General features: G+C 42.0%; 2 long non-coding RNA genes and 1 pseudogene across 2 annotated transcripts; 2 read left to right on the top strand and 1 right to left on the bottom strand.

The window, feature by feature from the left end:
• Nucleotides 1-28: 28 nt before the first annotated feature.
• LOC140000987 (cysteine protease ATG4A-like) lies at nt 29-8,682 on the top strand (annotated as a pseudogene).
• Nucleotides 8,683-10,788: 2,106 nt separating this feature from the next.
• LOC140001018 (uncharacterized) lies at nt 10,789-13,572 on the bottom strand. Its single transcript, XR_011806194.1, has 4 exons — nt 13,225-13,572; nt 12,498-12,773; nt 12,105-12,225; nt 10,789-11,097 (listed from the first exon to the last, which is right to left on the bottom strand). It is a non-coding gene; the product is annotated as an uncharacterized lncRNA (long non-coding RNA).
• A 4,179-nt stretch (nt 13,573-17,751) lies between these two features.
• On the top strand, nt 17,752-21,502 carry LOC140001012 (uncharacterized). The gene is made up of 5 exons (XR_011806177.1): nt 17,752-17,893; nt 18,687-18,788; nt 19,344-19,416; nt 20,750-20,855; nt 21,368-21,502. It is a non-coding gene; the product is annotated as an uncharacterized lncRNA (long non-coding RNA).
• The last annotated feature ends 1,065 nt before the right edge of the window (nt 21,503-22,567 follow it).

The following is a 22,567-nucleotide window of genomic DNA, read 5'->3' as shown; positions in this document are numbered from 1 at the left end:
ACGTGTGGTTTACTGTGGTTTAACGTGGTTTACGTATAGAAGAAAGTTTTCGCCTAGTGGTGAGTATACTGCAGATTTGCTGCATTGTTCTAAATTAAATAGCAAGATAAGTGATGGCATCGTAGGCTGGGAAAATATTTCTAGAGTATCAGCGCATTTTGAGCATCATTTTAACTGTTTATGCAAACATGAAGATTATTAAAATCAGTGTTTATTTATGTCTGTATGTAAACAGGTGATCATGTTGTATAGCATGCAGTAAATGGTTTGTGAATGCTGCTTGAAGAATGAAAAGAGTAAGTCAGCTCCACAAGGAATAAATGAATTTTGTTTATTTGTGCAATGCAGAGATTAGAATTAGACCAACAGCATGGAACCAAAGTCTTGCTGTGTGCCTTTTATCTGTAGGACAGTTCATGGAGGCTTCAGCAGCCCTATCTGTTTTCTAGCACTCTGAAATGTCCTCTGTGGTGCTGCACCCAGTTGAAAGCCTGCACTGATTGTGATGAACTTTCCTAACAGGAGGCACGGGTCCTTCGTCGGACGCTGGCTGGGGATGTATGCTGCGATGCGGGCAGATGATGCTGGCCCAAGCACTGATCTGCAGACACTTAGGGAGAGGTGAGTGCTGGTCCTGAGGGAACTTCGGTATTGTCTGCAGACGCTTCTTCGTAAGTACTCCATTAAAAGCACAAACCCTGAATTTATTAGTGAGACTTTCTTTGATGCCCTGGTAACAGTTCCTAATGAATCAATTCATATTCAGCTGGGTGAAATCATCCCAGCCTGAAGCAGAGAAATAGGCATAGAAGGAGAACAAATGGGGAATCCTGTCGCCATTATTTTATAAACCTTTTAGTGTAACACCCAAGTTGAGGCCAAGGGAAAACCTGCCACCGTGGGACAGTGCTCTTACCCTTCTCTTCACTACTCACTTGTCAGCAGCACGAGGTCCAAACCCCCCTGGTGCAAGCTCTTAAGCATGCATGTCACATCCCAGGATGCTGCCAGTGGAGTGTTTGGACTTTCTGTATGGATCTTATGTTGTTATTTAATGGGTGCTTAGAAATCCAACAAGGTCTAAACACAGCCTGTACTTTTAAATAATCTTGGAAGCTCAGAGATACTGGAATGGCTATCAACACGCAGCATGATCCGTCAGAATATGTTTGCAGTTGATGTTTTTGTTTTGTTTTATTTTCCCTGTTTTTACAATCTAGCCTATGATGATAAAGGGCAGCTTGATGATAAATAACAAGCTTGGAATTCTAGGAGCTCTACACAAAATGTAAATATTCGAGATGAATTGAAATGTCTTTTAACATCTCATTATAAAGCTTTCTGCTGTCTAGACATTTGATCAGTGTAATGAAAACGTCACCATTTTTTATTCTATATCAATTTTTCCTTTCAGATTGGCAATGGGAAAAACACAAAAAACAACCAGAAGAATATCACAGAATCCTACGATGCTTTCTCGACAGGAAGGCTTGCTGTTATTCAATCCAGCAGATGGGTAAGAACAAACATAAACTTTCAGGTTTTTTCCACTGAAATTTCTACTGTGTTGAATCACTAATTTGCAGTATGTTAATTCATAATTTTAAAAAGTGGATGTGAAGACAAGGTGTATGCTTATACAAAAATAAAAAGGTATGCAGATGGGCGCAAAGACTAGTAGTACAGAAACATTCCCTGAGACCTAAATAAAGCCATGTACTAGAATGTAGCTCTTGATAAACTCTGTAAGCCTTGGGTACCAGAGTCAGTAATGTTAGAATAGACAGTCTTGTAGCTTATTGCTGTAATTTGTAATAAAGGGCACTAACATTTGTTAACTTGTAATTCTCATTGTAGTTTAGAAGCCTTTTGTTTATTAAAGAAACTGGCACTCCCTAAGTTTTGAAAAGAGCATAGATTGAGAAAATAATTGTTATTGCTAAATACAGATTGCAGTTACTCTAGAATGTTTGACAGTCACAGTATTTACTGTATATTGTTCCCACATTCTTTATGGTCTCATTTTTCTTTGATTTTGTGTACGTGTGTCTTTTTTTCACTATGAAAACAGCACAGGTGGGTGTTGGAGAGGGGAAGTCAATTGGAGAATGGTTTGGACCAAATACAGTTGCTCAAGTACTAAAGTAAGTGAGATCATACCAGTCTCATTCAGAACGTACTCCCCTGGGGCAGCCAAGAGAAGGCCCAGGCAGAGTTTTGAAGGCTGCATCTCCCCCTGTCCCACAGTCAGGAATGTACTTGCCATCTATTTACAAGTGCAGCATGGAATGTCATGCCACAGCTCGGTGTGCAGGTACTGAGTTGGGAATGGGTGACCTCTAAATTTTAATAAAGGAAGAGCCTGAGGAGAAGAAACTGCAGGAAAGTCTCCTGCTACGCCGTCTGCATGCCCTCACCAGTCACACCACAGATGTATATTCCTTTCTGCACAGTGGCACAGCTCTGGCAGGTCGAGAGTGCCACCGTGTAGGTCGGAGTGGTGGTGTGAAACATCAGAGAGAAGCCATCTCGGCTGAGGAGGGAACTGAGCTGCAATTCCTCCCTTTCTGAGCAGCAGTTCTGCCAGCAAGGCTACTGGATAAAGATGGGCAGCTCCTCATAGTCTGGGAGCCACACTGAAAGGAACTGAGGCTGCTCAGTTCTCCAGGGGTACGTGGAGGTGTCTTACCTCAGGCAGGGGCTAGGCTACAGGTCCTGCGAGCTCAGCAGCAAGTCTTTGACACCCTGGAACAGGCACATGATCTGAAGAGGGAGGGGAGCTGAAGCATGCCCTGGACTCCAGATCTTTCATGGCCAAGTTTTTCATGGTGAAACGCTCACCCCCATTTCTTTCTGGCTTATTTGAAACAGCTAATTCTGCCAGTGCAGCTTAAGAGTGTAGCTCCCTTCCGCAAAGGTTTGGATTTTGCAGAAGTGGACATAAAACTGTGTGCTGCTGTCTCCCACTGAAGTTTTGGTGCCCCAAACCCTTAGCTGATTTAGCTTTTAACGCCCCATTTCTGCTGTGCACGCAGGCTCAGGCAGAAGTAATTCCACTGAATTCAGTGGAATTTCTTAAGCAAAAAGTAATCTGCAAAACCGGCATAGGAATTTTTTTCTTTTCCAGATGAGAAAAGACACAATTGGGCAAGAACCCAGTGCAGAGACTGTCGAGTGCAATAAAAAGTAATAAACTTGATGTAGTTGAACTGTTACTGTCACTGCACTTAGCAGTAAGACAAAACAGTTTGCACATGGTGCAGCGCATATGTTTTTCCTGGTACCACTCAGAAGATATTAAACATTTAATGTTTAAAGTTTTCTTTTTCTTACATGGAGACTTTAAAAAATGCAGAAAGGATGTTTTTTCTTAAGAAAAAAAAAAATAAATAAATGGTTCTGAGTGTAAAGCTACCCTTTTGATCCAACTAGTTTATATTAATTAGTACCTTAATGTTTTCTAGGAAGCTTGCTTTATTTGATGAATGGAATTCATTAGCAGTTTATGTATCTATGGGCAATACGGTGGTCATTGACGACATCAGGAAGTGACACCTCATCAGTTTTCTGGTAACAGTTTCTGATTTGACTCCATTTGCCAGCATGTATCTAAACATGAACAAATACTTGGGGGGCCATGGGTTTGTCTTGCAAGGGTAAGAAGAGGGAAGAAGGACATACAAACTCAGTTGTGTTTTTTTGATCCCTGATGCCAACTTCGTGCTCACATCACTGGATGTGAAGAGCTCCTTGAAGAATTTCTACTGTCATCATTGCTGCCATTTCATTTCTCTGGCGTTTTATAGGCAAAGCTTGACACTATTAATAACATTAATAGGACATGTCACTGCAGTCTTAAATTGTCATCCCCCAATCATTGATCTAACGTCTCACTTGGACGTGCCAGCACATACTGTCTGCTAGAATTACTTCTACTAAATAGCTGTAATTGCCATGCCCGGCTCGTTTTGTCTTGGGTGCCCTATAAAGATCCCTGGCAAACTAGCTTAATTCACTACTGAGAGGAAGATCTGCTTTGTGTTCCTCTGTGCGTTGACTGATTTCTAGTTTTATTCCCGCAGAAAAAATGTGCTGGTCCCCTCCTCAGAGCAGCAGCGCGTCCCACAGCAGTGCACATTTGCACAGAAGTGCTCTTGGCCGAAGCAAGAAGGCAGGAGGACTCTGCACAGGCTGGAAAGCCCTCTTGCTTATTATACCTCTACGACTAGGGATAAATCACATAAATCCCGTATATATTGATGCATTTAAAGTAAGGTTTTCTTTCAATTCATTGCTCGTTACTGTCAAATAAGTTTGGGTATGTGTGATGTCAGTAAAGAAATGAATGACAATTTCCTTTATTCCTTTTGAACTCCTAGGAATGCTTTAAGATGCCACAGTCTTTGGGAGCATTAGGAGGGAAACCAAATAATGCCTTTTATTTCATAGGATTTTTAGGTAAGGAAAAAAGAAACTTATTCCAAATGTGCAGATGATCAAAAGAGAACATTTTTTGAAGGGGAAATAGTAAGGGGTCTAAGCGTGAACCTCTAGAAGTAAAGAAAGATGAGAATAGAATAAAATAAATGAAGAAGCATATCTAAAAGAGTTTAGAAACAGTATGAGATGATCCTTAACAGGAGCAGAAAGTTAACAGCAAAGCTAGGTGTAAAAATAAGTGATGACATCAACAAGAGCAACATACTGAGAATAGCTGATAGCATTTGACAAGTGTATTGGTCAAATGTCACTTTTATTTTCTTGTATTTCAAAACTGTTTCTGATAGCAGTATCTTTTTCACCTTTTGCATACCTTCTGTTATTAAGTATTGCTCTAATTAATTTAAAATGCATTCCTTCAGATTTCACCCCACTTTGGGCCAAAATTTTGCAACCCTATTTTGTCCTTTTGTAAAACCTAACCTGTTTTAGTTAGGCTTTTTTGTTCCAATTTCTGAATGAATGCCTAATGGGATTACAGATTGCATCTGTGAACATCCTGTACCTTTTAATCTGTCAAATGTTAGTGTTTACAACACTTGAGATTTAAAAAAAAAAAAAAAAAGTACTGGATCTCACATGGAAAAATAAAAGTATGTGACAAAGATAGAACATAACCAACCAAAAAATTACAGTAATAGGTGACAATAGGAAGTTATACTAAATACCCTGTGGGAAACGCTGTGTCTAAACCTTCCGATTCTCTTAAAGAATCCCTAGCTGGAAAGTCTAGATTATACTGACTGCGATGGCAATCTAATTTCTATTTTACAGTTCTGGACCAAGTGCTTATTAATGTCACTTGCTTATTTTTAACATACGGCTTTTACCCATCCAGGCAATGAGCTGATCTATCTGGACCCTCACACCACTCAAAGCTTTGTAGATTCAGAAGAAAATGGCACGGTTGACGATGAGAGTTTCCACTGCCAGGAAGCCCCACATAGAATGAAGATCATGAATTTGGACCCTTCAGTAGCTTTAGTAAGTGTCAGGAAATCTTGAATGCATGTACTTTATCTCAAAGTAATGTCTCTCTACATTGGTAAGGGCAGCAATGCATCTCCTTGAACAGAACCAAGATCACAAAGCTGTCTTCTGTGATCAACACATAGTAGTTTGTACATAACTACATGGAGAATCTTAGGGCAAGTGGGGAGCTGTCTGTACTGTAGGAGCTCGCTTTGTTTTCTTTACTGAGCAGCTTTTACTTCTTTCAAGAGGCATTATAATGGTCAGAGCAAGGAACTGAAACAGGTTTACGTGTTTTATTCTATCACTACTTTATGTTTGGTCACCTCTAGACAAGTTACTTAAACTTACTTTATATCATAAGTTGAAAATGTTTAAGTGGAATTATTGTATTTCACCCCAAATTACAAATACAAATGTATTATTTGTAATTCACCCAAAATGTCATGGGGGTACTGTGGTATTTGAAAAAATTGGATCTGATCCCATGCCAGTATCCTGTGATTGGGTGATTGGCAGTTGTCACCAGTGGGATGTGTTTCTAAAGCTTTAAACAATCTGTAAAGATACCGGTATCTGTCATTCATTCATATACCTGTTTTTTAATAGTGCTGCTTTTTAGAAAGTTTTTTTGTTTTGTTTTAATACTTAACTACGTAACTGTGCAAAATGTGGCATGATGCAACGAGACAGACAAAATCATAATGAAGAGCAAATATTTTCAGTATAGATACCAGAATGGAAATGTTCCTTAGGTGGTCCATCATCTACAAGTTTTCAGCTTCTGCTGATACCTGGACTGTAGGAACTGGGTGGCGCTCCATGGAGGAGCACACAGGAGCTGCTGCTATTTTTTGCTTGACTATTTCGTTAGGGGTTTGCAGGGCCTTGTTCTCCCCGTGGGTTCTCTCCCTAGAGCTGCCACATATTTGGAGTCTTATATCTACTGATCGTACAGGGCATTACTGTATCAGAGGTCAAACCGCCTTACCTGCTGGTACCACATACCTACCATCTGCAAAGGTAAAACTCTGTGTGTTTGTTTTTTCCCCTAAGGGCTTCTTTTGCAAAGAAGAATGTGATTTTGATAACCGGTGTAGTCTTGTACAAAAGGTAAGAGTGGGAACTTAGCATCTCGATTTGTTCTTTATAAAGTCTGGTTTTTATTGTCTGTTTTTTGTAAAATTTTCCTTTGCATTTTCCTTTGTATACAAATTGTATGAGCCATGGAGAAGAATGCATTAAAGCATCAGGGTAAGGCAATACTACTGAATTGCTAATTGGAAATTGTTCAGCACTTTACCAGCCACAAACCCTGCCAGTTGGAAAATGGGTGTAAACATCCACACTTGAAGGTGTTACTGGGTGACACTTGCTTTTAACTTCTAATTCTCACTAAATGACTAAGGTTTAACTGCCATATTGTAGTGATGTATCAATGATTTGCTTCCTGATCCTTTTTTATTGTTTGACATAATAGATTGCGTGTTCTAATTATGACTGTTAGTCCCTGCTATCTTAAAGATCTGATTCTGTAAGCGCTGCAGGCCTCTAGCTCCTGGTGATCTAGGGAGAACAGAAGGTGCTGGCTGCCACAGGAAACAGACTTGAGGATGTTTCTGCATGCAGCTGTTAGGCTAAGCACCAGACGTCTGAATGTAAAGTACCATCAACCTCTAAGGGCATTTATTTAAAAAAAAAAAATCATCTAAGGAAAACAGTTTGTAAATAACTGAAATACAGGACAGAAGGTAACTTCTCTTTGAAGAGGAATAGCGTTTGGCTTCAGGAACACCTTTTTTCCTGACCAAAACCTGTCCTTCAAAATCTGATGCGTTTTTTTTTTTTTTTCCCCTTTGGAGGAGCTGATAGATCTGTCTTTTGTGCTATTGATCAACAGAAAACTTGAGGAGAGTTCTATGCAAGCAACTTTCTTTTAAAAAGCAGAAAATATTGTACATTCCTAGTGTGCTTGCTACCTGTAAACAAAATTACAGGTTTGCAGATATCAAAGCTGATATCAAAAGATGATAAGACTGATAATTTGTAGTACAGTTCAAGAGATCTGTCTTCCAGATGTGTTTTAACTAGGGATGTATTACAGAGACCATGGTGCTTGGATTTCACAGTATGTCTGTATAAAGACCTTTTTTTCCTGATGGACATGCGTAATTAAAAAACACTTTCAATTAAGCAGACACGTTTTGTGTTTGAAGCGTCTCCCGAGCCAGCTTTTAAAATGAAAGCATTCTGTCCTCAGGAGATTCTAAAGCAGCAGAGTCTACGGATGTTTGAGCTGGTCCAGAAGCACCCGCCACACTGGCCTCCTTTCATACCTCCAACAAAACCAGAAGTGACAACCACAGGAGCAGGTAAGGCACCGATTAAAAGCCTAATTGTGCAATGTTATGTTCCTCGTTAGCAAATAAAAGAATAATCACAGGTAGAATAACTATCCTTTGTGAGTGTCAAGCAATATATAGCAGGCATGTATCCAAACAAGCCATACAATTGCTAGCACAGATTTTTTTTTTCACTCTTACAAAGTACTTTTCTGGAATGCGTCTTTCAAAGTTTTTTTTTTTAAGTGAACAAAATCAGGCATGTCTTTAGAAGCATTTTTTTCTTTATCTTTTTTTACAGAACTCATTGAATCTACTGACAAGCTATTTGAATTGGAAGAAGAATTTGAAATCCTGAGTGTGTGAAGGAAACTGTGGTGACTCTTCTGAGTGTTGAATATATTGGTAATATTATTGCATTGACTTAAACAGCCATGTTAGCCCCGAAGTGCCTGAAATTATGGATAACAGAGCACAGAAATCTAGTAGCATCCAAAACTCCAAGGGCAGTTTAACACACAAGCTTCCCCGGGTGGAAAGGCAGTAAGAGATCTTGTGATAAGATGCTTAAAGGGAATCTCTTTTTAACGTACCTTAGCTGGAGACAAACGGGCCTTTGAGATTAAGGCAAAAATACATGTATCACTGGGCACCATGTTTGGAGAAAGGGATAACCCAAATGGATATTTCTTGCTCTCATATAATAATGCAATAGTTTAGTTCTTCAAGCAAAACAGTCTTCAGTTCAGGAGGATGTTTACTTCTGTTCCCTCCTGTGGGCTGCGTCATAGGAAAAATACATTGTCTTGTTTAAAAGATTGACTGGATCAGGAGAAAATTGTTTCCTTGTTAAATATTTTAACATGTATTTGAGCAACCAGACTTTATTACAAAAATGTTTCTGTAAAAGGAACTATGTCTAATGGACACATTTTGCAATAGCCTTCCTGTTTCTGGGAGACCTCAAGAGGAACAGGAGCCTCAAATAGTTGATACAGATCACAACCACTGTTATAGTTATGGTATATTTCACCTTGACCTTAAAATTCAAATGATTAAAACTTAGGTTATTTCTTTCCGAGTTAAAACGAGTCAAAGGTGGTTTAACTGTACCTTATTTATTTTAGAATAGATTTACACAAGTTTCTCTGTTACAGCACTTTATCTGTGCATCTAATAAATTTCTTAAGCTTTTCTTAGGTTGTATGCTGCTATGTTTGGTTAATTTGTGTGAACTAAATATAAACCAGGTGATCTTAAAACTTAATATAGAAGCGTACACAGATTACTGAATTGTTGCTTTTTGACTTCTTGCCTTTTGAAATCTGTTTTGGTAGAAGTGCCTTAACCCTACAGGTTTATCAGAACAGCCTGGGCAGTTTTATTTCTAAGGCAGAGAATCTCTCTCTAGCAGCCATAAGAAAAACAGTTCAGAATAAAGAAAGGCAAAGATTTTTAATCCATGCTGAAGTTCCTTTTCACTATCAGACAGTCCCCCTTGTGGTCATGTTGTCATGCTAGTGTAATGAACATGAATTGCAGACTTTCATCTTCACCAATAAATGACAACATAGAGAAATACTGAATATTGTCTCCTCTCACTTGCACCTCTTGATCAGGGCCACTGTTTTTTCAAACAAAAGAGTTAACGAGATCCTATTGCATCTTGTTTAATGTTTATTAACTACAGTTTGGAAACCACAAACGTAGAAAAAAAATATCATTTCCTTATTTTATTAAAACATATATAAAACATATAAAAAACATATATAATATATATATAACACATATTGTGTTGTAAAGCACACAATTCCCTACCAATGACAACAAAAACATCATCTAATTGAGCATGCAGTTTTCATTAACCTGTTTGTTTTTTTTTTTGTTTGTTTGTTTTTTTACAAATACCCAACAACACATACACATGTGTTTTGTTGTGTTTTTTTCCATCATTTCTCACTGAAGCAATACCCATCCCGTATCAGATCTGTGTCATTACTCTAATTTTTGTTCCTAATGTACTTGAAAAACTTCTTAACTCTATTGATTGCAACAGTGGACTTTTTTCCCTCCGATCTTAACTCCATTTATCAATTACTTATTCTCTTAAAATCCTGCTTTTAAGAGATGGTTAGGTATTCACCATCTCTCACACTTATTTATAGATTTTCTTTTCTTTTTCAGTAGTTCAGCAAAAGTCAGCTCGGAGGTGTCATGTATTTGGCAATTTTATTTATGGTAGCACTCCCCTCCCCTCCCCTCCCCTCCCCTCCCCTCCCCTCCCCTCCCCTCCCCTCCCCTCCCCTCCCCTCCCCTCCCCTCCCCTCCCCTACCCTCTTTTGATCCTCTCCCCAATTTTGCCTCCCCTCCACTCCCCCCCATCCCCTCCCCTCCCCTCCCGTCTCCTCCCCTCCCCTACACCCCCTCCCCTATGCTCCCTGTCCCTATACTCTGCTACACTCCCCTCCCCTATACTACCCTACACACTCCTACACTCCCCTCCCCTATCCTACCCTAAACTCCCGTTCGCTACACTACCCTACATTACCCTATGCCCCCCTCCCCTACACTCTCCTACACTCCCCTCCCGTATCCTACTCTACACTCCCCTAAACTCCGATCCCCTACACTACCCTATACTCTCCTATGCTCCCCTCCCCTCTAAAACGCTACACTACCCTACCCTACCCTACCCTACCCTACCCTACCCTACCCTACCCTACCCTACCCTACCCTACCCTACCCTACCCTACCCTACCCTACCCTACCCTACCCTACCCTACCCTACCCCACCCTATCCTATCCTATCCTATCCTATCCTATCCTATCCTATCCTATCCTATCCTATCCTATCCTATCCTATCCTATCCTATCCTATCCTACCCTCGCCCTGCCCTCCCCTCCCCTCCCCTCCCTTCCTTTTATTCCCTCCCCTTCCCTCCCCTCTTGTCTTCTTCTCTCCTCTCTTCTTTCTTTCGGGTAACTTCAAATCGCTTCAGTCGTTCTCATAGCTCCTGTCCCTGGCTGATTCACGGGAACCCATCAGCAGCAACCAGAAGCGCTCCAGCTGCTGTGTCACTGGTCGAGCAACAGTCTCCAACTGGGAATCGCTGACTTCGTTGTGTGGCTCAGACAGGTGCCTTGCAGTTCCACCGTGGCCTGGACGTTTCCTCTTGCTGTGTCCCCACCTACAGCGCACTTCTGCTTAGAAGCAGCAGCAGGCTTTGCAAGGTGTCCCACTCCTTCCATTTTCAGTGGTTTAGCTTGGCTAGCCGGGTGGTGTCTGTCAATAGAAGACAACAACGAGATTTGGGTTAGAAACAGCTAACTGAGTAGTTCCTTTGCACAAGGGCAAGGAATATCTACCCCTTCCTACTGGAGGCTGCAGTGTCAGAGATAATGACGGGTCCTTCCGAGAGCTTTGAAATATCCCTTGGGGATGCTGAGTCCAGAGGACCAGAGCAAACCTGTCTAAAGTACACCGTGGAATCACTCGGAATGACTTCCTAGCAGAAGCATGTGTCTGATACGGCTTCAGCTGCTTGCAGTGTTCTTCTTCACCTCGTACCTAAATTCAGATGAGAGATCTCAATGAAGATGGAAAGGTTGAGAAATAGAGAAATCACTGATGTGCTTTGAGAACTTCTAAGGACTGAGTACTGCATCAATCCAATGTTGTAACATTAAGGATTGGTTAGAAAAGCAAACGTTAAAAACAAGGAAAGGGGAAGAACAAGTAAGCTTTCTTAAAGTATCTATTCTATTTAAGGTATCTTTAAAGAAGTAAATAAGTACTGAAATATATATGCAGATAGAGAGAGAGAGAGAGAGAGAGAGAGAGATACAGAAACCTAAGAGTCTGCTGTGCAGGTTAGCTTCTTGCTCTCTTTTCTAAAAGTCACAGTGAATGCAGCATCTGTGTGCGTTACAAGCATTACCCTCAGTCCAGCACAGGTACACACGAGAGGTCAGCCTGCAGGTTGCGGAGGCAAAGCAACTGCTCTGGCTGGATGTGAAGAGCCAAGACAGAAGTTGCTGTCAGGGAAAAGATACACAGAGGGGATGAAAAAGACGGAGTGTGCTTCCGACCTTCACAACTTCTAAGCAAGCGGAGATGAGGTTGTGGAAGAAGCAAATAAGCTGTTGATCTAGAAGCAGCCTGAAGATTGTCCTTAAGCAGGGCCTTGCATTCTTCATTTTTACAGCATTGCTTGCCTTCAAGTGCACGACGATGATTTTATGAACTTTCTACCACTACAGAAATGCACCGGATTCTTTCACAAAACTTACGGGTGGTACTTGGCAATATTGGTCAGCATTCTCTATTTCCTTCTTCATCTCAATTCTCTTTTGGCCTGTGAAGCTTTCCAGATCAGAGGAGAAGATCCACGGTAATACGGAGCTTTGGATACTGCAAAGGAAACGAAGAATCCTACTGACAACTCTTTTCAACCTCGCCTGCAAGCATCACAGAAAAGAACACCGAAAGAACACCGCTTTATCATGGGAAGCATAAATTGGAGCATAGGTGTCCTATAGCTGAAGCGAGGTGAAGCAGGTTCCACACAAGGTGAAGGAGCACACCCATAAGCATTTCCATAAAGCCGTGTTTTCAAACAAAGGGTTAAGATTTAGATTTTCTTACAAGTGAAGAATGAAGAAATAAAAGAAAAAGAAAATTACCAGGACATCCAGTTTTCCTCTAGCTTGCTTTGCTTCTTTCCGAATCTGAGTCTGGAGTGACAGTCAGGGAGCAGCGTTGTGCAGAAATGCCAAAGCCTCCCCAGCTGGTTGTACCTTCATCAGCAAGGGCTTTGATACTGCTGCCTCCTCAGCAACATCAGCCATTTCCGAGGAAAGCTGGTGTCCATCAGGTCAAATAGGAATGGGAAATCCCTCTTGCCACAACTTCACACTCACACCAGAGTTGGCAGGACAGGCCGATGGACAGAGAAGCGTCTGCAAGAGTGTTAGAAAACAGACTTTAGATTTCCGTCAACCCAGGAAGAATTACTTGCTCATCCCTTCAAAGTGAACTCTGAGTAGAAGGAGGGGATCCCAAGCTGCATTCCTGACATCTATGCTGCAAAGTCATCCAATGGGACATGTTACTGGACCAGCCTGTTACGAACAGAAACAGGACTTTGAGGTTATGCTGTTGGATTAGAATTAAGCTCAAAGAGTTAGTCCTTTGACGTGTTTTTGTTTGCAAGTGTTTTCACTGCTTCCCAGACAATGTCTCCAGCAAGCTAGCTGCTTGCTTCATTTGTTCTGTTCTGTTCTGTTCTGTTCTTTTTGATTCTGTTTTGTTTTGTTTTCTCAGCCAGGATTCTTAGAGAAATGAGATTAAAGTGATCATATTGTATGTCCACCCATCCCTCCCTCCCCTTCGCTTGTCCAGAGCTTTTACCTCGTCCAGCAGCTTGAATGAACTCGGTCCTAGGCGCAGTTGTGTCCAAGCCATTCTGTTCCTAGACGTGTTGTGAGAACAGACAGCTAAGTAGTGGGGAGGGGACGTGCTGCTGTCTGCAGTGTGACCTCAGCGCTTACCAAACAGTAGGGAATACACAGAGAAGGGCCTTAGGAGAACTTCAAGCCCCAGATACGTTTTATGTGGAAACCATATTTCCCAAGATAACACTGGACACAACTGCATAATCAAAAGGGATTCATTTCTTGGTTCATTCAACTCCTAGGTTTTAGTTTTAAAACATGTCTGTCTTGGCTTAAAGCACTCTTCCAATCTCTATTTCCAGTTCCTAGGATTTCCTGAAATAGCTCATCCCATTTTTTTTCTTTGTACACTCTCCCAGCCTCTTTGTTTTCCTCTCCCCAAGAAACTTAGCACTGCTCTCTTCATACTTGACAACTAGATATGGAGCTGTATCAGCCAGAAGGAAGTTTCCTTCACACTTTCTGCTTCTTACGGTATCTGGGCTCTTACCTTTACACTTACTCACCCTTCCTACATTAGCACAAAGAAAGCTGTTTGGGAGATCTGATGTCTTGTTTTCCAGAAACTGCCCTGAATCACCTTTACGAGAGCTGTCCCACGCTGCGAGCACAAGTCTTGCAGTCTGGCCAGATATTTGCCTTCTAAGTCAATAACCAAATCTGTTACAAAGGTAAGAACATGTAATTAATGGAAAGGAAATCCTTTTATCCTTTTATTTTGATCCAAATTCACTTTTTTTTTTTTTTTTTCTAGACCAAGAATGAATCGTGGAGAACCACCAAAACTCAGGTGAGAAATGAAATGACAAATGTTAAGGTCAGGAAGCTTGCCCACTGCCATTGCTACCCTGAAAGCAGATGGAGTGCATCTTCATACGCCACAGCCTGAGACACTAGTCGACAGGCCAGCCCGTGTGAGGAAGTCCATTGCTGCCTGAATTTTAACATGACAGGGGGACTCTTAAGCCTCTTGTTTATGCTTTAGTACTTGCGGTCTATGGGAGGACCACAGCACACTCTTCTCTGTCTCCCCTTATTTGTTGATCGTCTGTAGGAAGAAGAGAACGTGCAGAGGCCCTCACCCGTACATTGGGTCTGTTCTCACTCTGTGCAGCTCCATCATTGAGCAAAGTACCAACCTTGAGGCTTCTGTAAGGACTTGACACAAACTACAGAATACTACAATGAAGCATTCACAACAAAACCACATTTTTTTCCTCAGCCAAGCATCAAAACACTTACAGAAGGGCATGGTCCCTCTCTGTGCACCTCAAGGGGAGATCCACAAATCCTCACGTGGTTTCATCGCATCCAGCACCCTTCTCTGTGCCTCCCAGCTAAACGTGCACAGAGGCAGCTGTTGCCAAAGTGCTGTGGTGACACAATTCAGTTCTGTTTCTGAAGTCATCACCGCAGGCGCCTCCCAGTGACGGCACAACACTCTCTGTTGCTAATGCGTCTGTCTCAGAAACAGCTAGGGAAGTACCACTATGCCCAAACTGACTTGAATTAGAGTAGTTCCCAAATTATTCCCTGCTCCCCTACATCTGTGGAAGGTGTGTGATCAATCTTTTCCTTGAGAAAGGACTACAGAGCAAAAGAGCTTGATTCTGAGACGTTGCCCGTCCTTGTAGAGCAGTTCACCTTTGATTTCCATGTCAGAAAAAAGAAGGTGAAATCAACAATTCCCTTCCTCTGAGCTGGGAATAGGAAAGAAGCCCAATTCTCCAGGAAGCTTTCAAAAGGAAACTCTGCATTTCTTTGTTAAACACCTCGTTTAATTTCTTGAAAGAAATCTTTCCCAGGACTTTGCAACTGCGGTGGTTCGAAGCGGGTGGGCAGCCGAGTTCCACCACGGCCGCTCTCTCACTCCCCCTCCTCAAAGGGAAAGGGGGAGAAAATACGATGCAAAGGGCTCCAGGGCTGAGATAAGGACAGGGCGATGGCTCAACAAGTATCGTGACGGGCAAAGCAGACTCAGCAGAGTGACCCTCAGGGTCCCTCCCTGCCCCTGCTCCCCGTGGGGTCCCTCCCATGGGATGCCGTCCTTCCCCAGCTGATCCCACACGGGCTGCCCACAGGCAGCAGCTCCTCAAGCACTGCTCCCACACGGCTCCGTCCCACGGGCTCCATCCATCCATCCATCCCCCAGGAGCAAACTGCTCCAGCACGGGTCCCCCACGGCTGGGCGGCAGCTCCCCCCAGCCCCCCTGCTCCTGTGGGGGCTCCTCTCCATGGCTGCAGCTGCGGCCCGGGGCCTGCTCCTGCGGGGGCTCTCCACAGGCCGCAGCCTCCTCCAGGCCACAGCCACCTGCTCCACCGGGGGCTCCTCCACCCACAGGGGGGCAGCAGCGTGGAGATCTGCTCCATGGGGGACCCATGGGTGCAGGGGGACAGCCTGCTCCACCAGGGGCCTCTCCCTGCACAGCCCGCAGGGGAACTGCTGCTGTGAGCCTGGAGCACCTCCTGCCTCCTGCTGCACTCACCTTGGGGGCTGCAGGGCTGCTTCTCACTCCTTGCTCTTCCAGCTTCTGTTGTGCAGCAGTATTTCCCCCTGCTTACATCTGCTCTCCCAGAGGTGCAAACAACATCGCTTATTGGCTCAGCTCTGGCAAGCGCCGGGGCCCTTTTGGAGCTATCTGGAGCTGGCTGTTGTCTGGATTGTTCTCACAGACGCCATCCCTGCAGGCCCCTGCTACCAAACCCTTGCCACGTAAATCCGATCGAAGTGTATGCAGCAATTACAAAGCCGCTGTGCTTTGGGCTGTCACGATCCTTCTGCAAGTGCAGGGGAGGTGCAGGGTTGCTTTGCATTTCCAAAAGGAGGAAGAAAGCCTCCAACCCCACTGGACCTCAGCCACTTGCAGGATCCAAGCAACGCTCCCCACTTTCAGTTATCTCCCTCCCATGCACACAGTGGGAGCAAGGTTGAACAAGCACATTTTTGAAAATGTTTATCTTAATGAAGAATAAAAGAAGTCTACAACACCCAATCCCTCTGTGCACCCAAGGCAAAAATCGTGGACTATTCTGCCTCAACACTATTTTCAGACCCAATTTGTCAAGTCATCTAGCAGAGGATTTCTCTCTTGTTCACTCACTAGCTTAGTAGAGCACCAGTTTACATAGGTGCTGGAGCAGATTCCTCAACCATCTGAAGGGACTTGATCCCAGAAAAGTTCAAAACTGCAGATGACTCATGATTTTGTGGTGAAGCATCTATTAAATGAGAGCTGTTCTGCTTAGGGCACAGTGAGACAGTGTGAGAAGAACCCTGTATCTCACTGATTGAGGCTTTATAACTCTACAGAATTGTCAGTCAACAATAAATGGAAAGTGCAGGAGATATGTTCTTTCTTCCTCCTTTCCCTGCCATACATTAGCAGAGAGATTGTGGTGGGATATAGGTTCAGAGCCTCACAGAAGAAGGATTTGAACCCAGGCTCTCCACAGTCTGCACCACTGCCTTCCTGATGGCTTTTGACTATTTTATTTTATTTTATTTTATTTTATTTTATTTTATTTTATTTTATTTTATTTTATTTTATTTTATTTTATTTTATTTTATTTTTTTATTTTATTTTATTTTATTTTATTTTATTTTATTTTATTTGTATTATTATTCTTCTTTTTCTGGGTGGTGTCTAAGTCTTGGGGGGAAGAACAAACTGTGGGAGGAGGGAATGCTACTACTGTCTGTGACAGTGGTGATTTCTGGACAGTGTTAGCAACAGAGCTTCTGCAGAGAAGAGAAAATGCCAGGCGGTCTCTGTTGGTATTCCATGTACTGAGTACTGAGTGCAGTTTTGGGCTCCACAGTATAAGAAAAAGACATAAACCTGTTAGAGAGTGTCGAAAGAAGGGCAACAAACAAGAGGGTCTCTTTTAACAGGGGGATTGAGGTTTGTGGCAAAGTTTTGGTAGCAATTTAGGGGCTGCACTGTGCTGGACACAGCAACAGACGCACCATAAGCCAAAGTCAGACAATAAGCCAAGGTGTGTTCACGTGTGGTTTACTGTGGTTTAACGTGGTTTACGTATAGAAGAAAGTTTTCGCCTATTGGTGAGTATACTGCAGATTTGCTGCATTGTTCTAAATTAAATAGCAAGATAAGTGATGGCATCGTAGGCTGGGAAAATATTTCTAGAGTATCAGCGCATTTTGAGCATCATTTTAACTGTTTATGCAAACATGAAGATTATTAAAATCAGTGTTTATTTATGTCTGTATGTAAACAGGTGATCATGTTGTATAGCATGCAGTAAATGGTTTGTGAATGCTGCTTGAAGAATGAAAAGAGTAAGTCAGCTCCACAAGGAATAAATGAATTTTGTTTATTTGTGCAATGCAGAGATTAGAATTAGACCAACAGCATGGAACCGAAGTCTTGCTGTGTGCCTTTTATCTGTAGGACAGTTCATGGAGGCTTCAGCAGCCCTATCTGTTTTCTAGCACTCTGAAATGTCCTCTGTGGTGCTGCACCCAGTTGAAAGCCTGCACTGATTGTGATGAACTTTCCTAACAGGAGGCACGGGTCCTTCGTCGGACGCTGGCTGGGGATGTATGCTGCGATGCGGGCAGATGATGCTGGCCCAAGCACTGATCTGCAGACACTTAGGGAGAGGTGAGTGCTGGTCCTGAGGGAACTTCGGTATTGTCTGCAGACGCTTCTTCGTAAGTACTCCATTAAAAGCACAAACCCTGAATTTATTAGTGAGACTTTCTTTGATGCCCTGGTAACAGTTCCTAATGAATCAATTCATATTCAGCTGGGTGAAATCATCCCAGCCTGAAGCAGAGAAATAGGCATAGAAGGAGAACAAATGGGGAATCCTGTCGCCATTATTTTATAAACCTTTTAGTGTAACACCCAAGTTGAGGCCAAGGGAAAACCTGCCACCGTGGGACAGTGCTCTTACCCTTCTCTTCACTCCTCACTTGTCAGCAGCACGAGGTCCAAACCCCCCTGGTGCAAGCTCTTAAGCATGCATGTCACATCCCAGGATGCTGCCAGTGGAGTGTTTGGACTTTCTGTATGGATCTTATGTTGTTATTTAATGGGTGCTTAGAAATCCAACAAGGTCTAAACACAGCCTGTACTTTTAAATAATCTTGGAAGCTCAGAGATACTGGAATGGCTATCAACACGCAGCATGATCCGTCAGAATATGTTTGCAGTTGATGTTTTTGTTTTGTTTTATTTTCCCTGTTTTTACAATCTAGCCTATGATGATAAAGGGCAGCTTGATGATAAATAACAAGCTTGGAATTCTAGGAGCTCTACACAAAATGTAAATATTCGAGATGAATTGAAATGTCTTTTAACATCTCATTATAAAGCTTTCTGCTGTCTAGACATTTGATCAGTGTAATGAAAACGTCACCATTTTTTATTCTATATCAATTTTTCCCTTCAGATTGGCAATGGGAAAAACACAAAAAACAACCAGAAGAATATCACAGAATCCTACGATGCTTTCTCGACAGGAAGGCTTGCTGTTATTCAATCCACCAGATGGGTAAGAACAAACATAAACTTTCAGGTTTTTTCCACTGAAATTTCTACTGTGTTGAATCACTAATTTGCAGTATGTTAATTCATAATTTTAAAAAGTGGATGTGAAGACAAGGTGTATGCTTATACAAAAATAAAAAGGTATGCAGATGGGCGCAAAGACTAGTAGTACAGAAACATTCCCTGAGACCTAAATAAAGCCATGTACTAGAATGTAGCTCTTGATAAACTCTGTAAGCCTTGGGTACCAGAGTCAGTAATGTTAGAATAGACAGTCTTGTAGCTTATTGCTGTAATTTGTAATAAAGGGCACTAACATTTGTTAACTTGTAATTCTCATTGTAGTTTAGAAGCCTTTTGTTTATTAAAGAAACTGGCACTCCCTAAGTTTTGAAAAGAGCATAGATTGAGAAAATAATTGTTATTGCTAAATACAGATTGCAGTTACTCTAGAATGTTTGACAGTCACAGTATTTACTGTATATTGTTCCCACATTCTTTATGGTCTCATTTTTCTTTGATTTTGTGTACGTGTGTCTTTTTTTCACTATGAAAACAGCACAGGTGGGTGTTGGAGAGGGGAAGTCAATTGGAGAATGGTTTGGACCAAATACAGTTGCTCAAGTACTAAAGTAAGTGAGATCATACCAGTCTCATTCAGAACGTACTCCCCTGGGGCAGCCAAGAGAAGGCCCAGGCAGAGTTTTGAAGGCTGCATCTCCCCCTGTCCCACAGTCAGGAATGTACTTGCCATCTATTTACAAGTGCAGCATGGAATGTCATGCCACAGCTCGGTGTGCAGGTACTGAGTTGGGAATGGGTGACCTCTAAATTTTAATAAAGGAAGAGCCTGAGGAGAAGAAACTGCAGGAAAGTCTCCTGCTATGCCGTCTGCATGCCCTCACCAGTCACACCACAGATGTATATTCCTTTCTGCACAGTGGCACAGCTCTGGCAGGTCGAGAGTGCCACCGTGTAGGTCGGAGTGGTGGTGTGAAACATCAGAGAGAAGCCATCTCGGCTGAGGAGGGAACTGAGCTGCAATTCCTCCCTTTCTGAGCAGCAGTTCTGCCAGCAAGGCTACTGGATAAAGATGGGCAGCTCCTCATAGTCTGGGAGCCACACTGAAAGGAACTGAGGCTGCTCAGTTCTCCAGGGGTACGTGGAGGTGTCTTACCTCAGGCAGGGGCTAGGCTACAGGTCCTGCGAGCTCAGCAGCAAGTCTTTGACACCCTGGAACAGGCACATGATCTGAAGAGGGAGGGGAGCTGAAGCATGCCCTGGACTCCAGATCTTTCATGGCCAAGTTTTTCATGGTGAAACGCTCACCCCCATTTCTTTCTGGCTTATTTGAAACAGCTAATTCTGCCAGTGCAGCTTAAGAGTGTAGCTCCCTTCCGCAAAGGTTTGGATTTTGCAGAAGTGGACATAAAACTGTGTGCTGCTGTCTCCCACTGAAGTTTTGGTGCCCCAAACCCTTAGCTGATTTAGCTTTTAACGCCCCATTTCTGCTGTGCACGCAGGCTCAGGCAGAAGTAATTCCACTGAATTCAGTGGAATTTCTTAAGCAAAAAGTAATCTGCAAAACTGGCATAGGAATTTTTTTCTTTTCCAGATGAGAAAAGACACAATTGGGCAAGAACCCATTGCAGAGACTGTCGAGTGCAATAAAAAGTAATAAACTTGATGTAGTTGAACTGTTACTGTCACTGCACTTAGCAGTAAGACAAAACAGTTTGCACATGGTGCAGCGCATATGTTTTTCCTGGTACCACTCAGTACCTATTTTTCTAAAGATATTAAACATTTAATGTTTAAAGTTTTCTTTTTCTTACATGGAGACTTTAAAAAATGCAGAAAGGATGTTTTTTCTTAAGAAAAAAAGAATAAATAAATGGTTCTGAGTGTAAAGCTACCCTTTTGATCCAACTAGTTTATATTAATTAGTACCTTAATGTTTTCTAGGAAGCTTGCTTTATTTGATGAATGGAATTCATTAGCAGTTTATGTATCTATGGGCAATACGGTGGTCATTGACGACATCAGGAAGTGACACCTCATCAGTTTTCTGGTAACAGTTTCTGATTTGACTCCATTTGCCAGCATGTATCTAAACATGAACAAATACTTGGGGGGCCATGGGTTTGTCTTGCAAGGGTAAGAAGAGGGAAGAAGGACATACAAACTCAGTTGTGGTTTTTTGATCCCTGATGCCAACTTCGTGCTCACATCACTGGATGTGAAGAGCTCCTTGAAGAATTTCTACTGTCATCATTGCTGCCATTTCATTTCTCTGGCGTTTTATAGGCAAAGCTTGACACTATTAATAACATTAATAGGACATGTCACTGCAGTCTTAAATTGTCATCCCCCAATCATTGATCTAACGTCTCACTTGGACGTGCCAGCACATACTGTCTGCTAGAATTACTTCTACTAAATAGCTGTAATTGCCATGCCCGGCTCGTTTTGTCTTGGGTGCCCTATAAAGATCCCTGGCAAACTAGCTTAATTCACTACTGAGAGGAAGATCTGCTTGGTGTTCCTCTGTGCGTTGACTGATTTCTAGTTTTATTCCCGCAGAAAAAATGTGCTGGTCCCCTCCTCAGAGCAGCAGCGCGTCCCACAGCAGTGCACATTTGCACAGAAGTGCTCTTGGCCGAAGCAAGAAGGCAGGAGGACTCTGCACAGGCTGGAAAGCCCTCTTGCTTATTATACCTCTACGACTAGGGATAAATCACATAAATCCCGTATATATTGATGCATTTAAAGTAAGGTTTTCTTTCAATTCATTGCTTGTTACTGTCAAATAAGTTTGGGTATCTGTGATGTCAGTAAAGAAATGAATGACAATTTCCTTTATTCCTTTTGAACTCCTAGGAATGCTTTAAGATGCCACAGTCTTTGGGAGCATTAGGAGGGAAACCAAATAATGCCTATTATTTCATAGGATTTTTAGGTAAGGAAAAAAGAAACTTATTCCAAATGTGCAGATGATCAAAAGAGAACATTTTTTGAAGGGGAAATAGTAAGGGGTCTAAGCGTGAACCTCTAGAAGTAAAGAAAGATGAGAATAGAATAAAATAAATGAAGAAGCATATCTAAAAGAGTTTAGAAACAGTATGAGATGATCCTTAACAGGAGCAGAAAGTTAACAGCAAAGCTAGGTGTAAAAATAAGTGATGACATCAACAAGAGCAACATACTGAGAATAGCTGATAGCATTTGACAAGTGTATTGGTCAAATGTCACTTTTATTTTCTTGTATTTCAAAACTGTTTCTGATAGCAGTATCTTTTTCACCTTTTGCATACCTTCTGTTATTAAGTATTGCTCTAATTAATTTAAAATGCATTCCTTCAGATTTCACCCCACTTTGGGCCAAAATTTTGCAACCCTATTTTGTCCTTTTGTAAAACCTAACCTGTTTTAGTTAGGCTTTTTTGTTCCAATTTCTGAATGAATGCCTAATGGGATTACAGATTGCATCTGTGAACATCCTGTACCTTTTAATCTGTCAAATGTTAGTGTTTACAACACTTGAGATTTAAAAAAAAAAAAAAAAAAAAAAGTACTGGATCTCACATGGAAAAATAAAAGTATGTGACAAAGATAGAACATAACCAACCAAAAAATTACAGTAATAGGTGACAATAGGAAGTTATACTAAATACCCTGTGGGAAACGCTGTGTCTAAACCTTCCGATTCTCTTAAAGAATCCCTAGCTGGAAAGTCTAGATTATACTGACTGCGATGGCAATCTAATTTCTATTTTACAGTTC

This window comes from Anas platyrhynchos, chromosome 36, assembly GCF_047663525.1.
Source record: "Anas platyrhynchos isolate ZD024472 breed Pekin duck chromosome 36, IASCAAS_PekinDuck_T2T, whole genome shotgun sequence".
Lineage (NCBI taxonomy): Eukaryota > Metazoa > Chordata > Aves > Anseriformes > Anatidae > Anas > Anas platyrhynchos.
This window is presented reverse-complemented; position numbering and strand designations above follow the sequence as displayed.